The following is a 5,000-nucleotide window of genomic DNA, read 5'->3' as shown; positions in this document are numbered from 1 at the left end:
GTCGACACCTCCCCCTGCTGCACCGCCACACCCATCTCAGCGCACCTCAGTCTGCCAAACTACCAAACTGAGCGCGCCTCGGGTTGCGCTGCTCGAAACTAGCTCTGCGCGGGGTTCGCCACCCTGCGCCGCGCCGGGAAACTAGAGCCCCATCTGTTAAATTACACTTGGACAGGTGGAGGCTCCACTTATTGTACTAAGTGTAGTGGCACTCTGTACAACAACAAAAAACAAAAGAAGAACATAGATAAGATGATATAAAACAGTCAGGAGATAGTGCTGAACTGTGTCACTGTGAACTGATCAGGTTACCATTATGTTGTTGGTCCCCACACAGAGTACACAGTCTTTCTGAACATCCAACATGTGCTGGTTAAAGAGTTATACTGAAAATGCACAACAATACTTAAGCCTAGTTTATGCTTGACGCAGTCGTGAGTGTGCGAGGTTCGCGTGCCACAAATTACGTAATCGCACACGTTGGCGCTTTGCGAGGTTGCACACCTCCAGGATTTTGAAATTTTCGCAAGCCACGCTAGTGTCACTCAGTTCAAAATGGATGAATTTGTGGGAGGACTAGCTGAAGTGCATCTCTTCTACAGCCCGCATTGGCTTCACAAGCTGGCTGTGTTTCCCAGTCAGATATCTCGCTACACGTAACAGGCGGACAGATCATCTTCTTTTGCAACGCTTTTGTTTGGTCAAAAGCCATAAACATAACAATTCCTCCTTGGATCAAGATGGCATTACCTGTCATAATCGCTGAACAAGTGGCAACGCTAGCTAGCTCCCACCAGACCCTGCTGGTGCAGAGTGTCCAAGGCCAGCTAACCAGGGTTAGAGGGTGGGCAGTGGCCACTATGTTTCCGCTGGTCAGCTGTCTCTCACCAGACTCGGTTGGTGTGCAGTGCAGTAAACTGAAGAGTTGCAGAATTATCCTATGGACCGTCATGCATAACCGTTCAAAAATAATCTCAGCAGTTAACCAAGAATGTTTAACTTTTGACATCCCTAAATGCAGTTGTCCTCAGGTCTCTTTAATTTATGACAGAACTGTAGTGGTCTGAAACAATCAAAAAAAGACTTTTAATATTAATAATGATTGTATAATATGTTCCAACAGAGTCAAAGGAGCCAAAGCTGAGGATCGTGCTCGTTGGAAAAACTGGAGTTGGGAAGACTTCAACCATGAATACCCTCCTGGGGAGACCTGGTATGACTAAGTTATCGGCTTCCTCGCAGACAACAGAGTGCATAATAGAGGAAGGAGAGTTTGATGGACGAAAACTGGTTGTTATCGATACTCCAGGTGTGATGAACACCGAAAGAACAAGAGATCAGGTGAAGGAAGACATTGTGAAATGCATCACATATGCTGCTCCTGGTCCTCATGTGTTCCTGTTTGTGTTGAAGCCAGAGCGTTTCACAATATAAGATAAAGGTGTAGTGGAAATCATTCAGAGGATTTTTGGTAAAGAGTCCAAAAATTATACTTTGGCCTTGTTCACCTGCAAAGATGAAGGTGAACTTGATGACAAATACATACAGGGAAGTTTCATCAGTAAAAACGTTGTGGGACACCATTCTTTCGACAATACAGGCAAGAGGCCCACCAACCAAGTGGCTGAACTACTGGAGAAGATTGACAAAATGGTTGAAAAAAACAACAGAGGGCATTACACCAACGAAATGTTCGAAATGGCACAGAAAGTCAAAGACCAGGAAATGAAGACAGTACAACCTGAGGGCATGACAACACAAGATATTGTGCGTGAAACCGCTACTGCTATTTTGACTGGGACCGTGGGCGAGCCTTTGGTAGGTTTGGTGCTGGGTGCCGTTGAATTTGTGACGGGGAAAGTTTTTGAATTCATCACACGGTGAATCACACGGTCCACAATATGCTGAAAATTCACCAACATTGAAAAAAAAAGGAACAGGGAAATCATAGTGGTAGAGAGGTGTTATATTTTTTACAGAGAGAATTATCATACATTTTTCTATAGGCTACTCATTGTATGTTGTGATACATGGAGCGTGATTTAAAACTACTGATTGTGTAATTTGAATGCTTAGAATTCAACAAAGATGCTGCAGACAAGAGACCAACAGCTCATGAAGCTCTTGTCTTCTGTCCCTGGAGTTATTCTAGTAATCAACAGGAGTAAAACTCACTGTATACTTACATAAGTAGGTGAAATTTGAAATAAGTGCTTTTATAATGTTCTATCTTTCTTTCAGCATTATTACTATGGTTAGCGGGGAAACCTATTTTTTTTTTAATATTGAACCTAAAGCACAATCTTTAGTTTACTTCAATCAAAGTTTTATGTTGTCTAAACTTAACCACACAACTCCAACTGGGAGAAACATTTTCAGTTAACAAAATCCAGGCAGAAATTGTGTTTCCTTCGAAGTGTATTTAGCAAAAGCTTTTGGTAGGAGACAGGATTGTGACATCACTGGAAAGTACATGTAAATACATATCAGATGTGTTTGTTACTTCACATTACTTCAGACGCTCAGTGCTAGTGGGACCTCAATGGTTAAACATGATTTTAAACAACTGATAAATGTGCTGTTATCACAACTACAAACCCACCCAGTCTCTGGTGAGATTAAAATGAATATATAAGAAGGCCATGTATCTACTGCATGCAAGCTGTAAAGTTGGCTTCATCTGCTTTCAAAGTGTATGCCAATTTGATCTTTTGCACATGTACATGTGAACGTGCTTATCCTTTTATGTGTATAATGAGAATGAGCAGAGGTTTTGACAGTTTCCAAATAACCACTTAAAATTTAGACTAATCCTTCACTGACATAAAACACCAGTGTGTGATATCACGGTGTAGTCTCAGACTATAACTGTAGTTTCAATGTGGCTGGAAACATTTGTTGCATGTCATCCACCCACCCTTTGTTCCCATGTGTCCTGTTGTCTCTCCACAGTGTATGATGCAATAAAGGTAAAATGCACTAAATGACTGTANTGTCATCCACCCACCCTTTGTTCCCATGTGTCCTGTTGTCTCTCCACAGTGTATGATGCAATAAAGGTAAAATGCACTAAATGACTGTATGTAATTATGTAGCATTAATCAAATCTTTACAGGAATATGTTTCAGTCAAAGTGCATCTGATCACTCCTGCACTCTTTCTAAAAAGACAAACATTGATATGTAAAATTTTAAATCATTGTTATCAACATTCATTTTCTTATCAGAAGAATATGTTTTTATGCAACAAAATCACATCAGCAAATAAAAGATGATGCAAAAGTGTGCAGTATGTGTCTTTTTGTCCTTCGTAGTTCTTTCTTATTCATCCCTGTTATGTGGGCGGGGATGTATTGTAGATGTTAATGTTATCAATACAAAGGACAGGGTTCATTTTCAGGATTATTTACCAGAATGATTTTAAAACCCTGTAAGACAGTTGATGTTAAACCCTGTAACTTTGGGTCAAAGCTGAATGAATACCAGTCAATAAATACGTTTTATTATCCTCTAGATTACTGGAAATAAAAAAATGTATCATGTTTTGGTGGTGTTTACCGCGTGATAGTAGGCTTTAGCAGCTGATATTAGAAATTGAAATCAAATTTCAATCACTCAAGTAAAACATTTACTTTATGAGTACAAGACAAAACTACAGCTCCCATCAAAAAAAAAAAAAAAAATACATGTGAGGCACTGCAGCTGCTCACGCACTTATGTCATCAAAACTATGTTGCGCCCATAATCGTAAGACTCCTCTAAAGTCATTTTTTCCCATATGTAATCTCTGCCGTATAAAAACATCTGGTGTTCAGTTCCCTCTGTCTGCCCCATCATTTGGGGATATTACAGTTTTTCCCAATTGCTAAAACACAAAAGCCAATTCTCTAAACCAAATGACCAGTTCTCTAAACACGTTTAATAAAACTAGCCCCCATCTGCCAAAACCATAAACACATTTCACATTAAGACACAATTCACAAAACACAATCCTCCTTTTCTCATAAATCTAAACACATTTTGTCTTGCTTAAACACAAGTTGCAAAAAAGTTTGCTCAAATTATCAAATTAAAGCTCATGTGATGCAAAATGCTTGCCACAGTCAGCAAAATTTGAACACAATGAACACACCTGGCTTTATTCATTAAACATAACGACTCAAAATTGAAGACACTTGTTGCAAATGATGTGACCACACTTATAAAAGCCAGTTCAGAGTGCACAGTTTGCCTGGCAAGGGACAATATTGCCTGCGATGTAGATGAGGTCCTGTGGCCCGACCCAGCTCGACGATGTGATGCCGCACAATGATTGTGGAGTGTGTGTGTGTTGTATAGTTCCATAAATAAATAAAAAACGTCACACCCTGAACATTGTTTTCAGTGAGTATTGTTGTGTATAATGGATCCTCTGTAGTGTTTGCATTGAGTTGTGATGCAGTACAGTAGTGTACATACTGTATTTTCTGTAGATTTACATACTGTTCATATGAAACACACAAATCTATGAATGCCCAATACTCTACAGTGATATATTCTGAGAACAGATACTGTAAGGTTTCTAAAAATATGCTTTGGCAGTTGTGAAAAAAAAAGAACACACTGAACATTGTGTTTTCAGTTGTTTTGTTGTAGTCTGTAATGATGCGTATAGTGTTTACATTTTTGCAGGCTTTGAGCAGCTTTTTTGGTGTGAAAGTTTGAGTTTTGAAGAGAGAAGGTGTGGTTTTGTTTATGTAGCTTTAGAAAAGTGTGTTGTGTTTAGAGTTTTGGGAAAATGGAGGAAAGTTTTGTGAAATGTGTTTTAGCAATTGAGAAAAACTGTATTATTACAGTTTTTCACGATTGCTTAAACACATTAATTGGAACATCAGACACAATGTGCACAATCTGAAACTCATGTACCAACTCCCAAACCAATCCTGCTGAACTCCAAGCACAATCTCTGCTTGAGACACATGTTCCCATTCCATACCACACATTTTTCACAACACTACACAC

General features: G+C 39.4%; 1 pseudogene; it reads left to right on the top strand.

Annotated features, from left to right (window-relative positions):
* The window catches only part of LOC126405539 (GTPase IMAP family member 7-like), an 8,620-nt pseudogene extending 6,736 nt beyond the window's left edge, over positions 1-1,884 (top strand).
* Positions 1,885-5,000: the final 3,116 nt, after the last annotated feature.

The sequence above is a fragment of the Epinephelus moara genome, chromosome 18, assembly GCF_006386435.1.
Source record: "Epinephelus moara isolate mb chromosome 18, YSFRI_EMoa_1.0, whole genome shotgun sequence".
Lineage (NCBI taxonomy): Eukaryota > Metazoa > Chordata > Actinopteri > Perciformes > Serranidae > Epinephelus > Epinephelus moara.
Note: the sequence above shows the minus strand (reverse complement) of the source record. Positions and strands in the feature narration are given on the sequence as shown.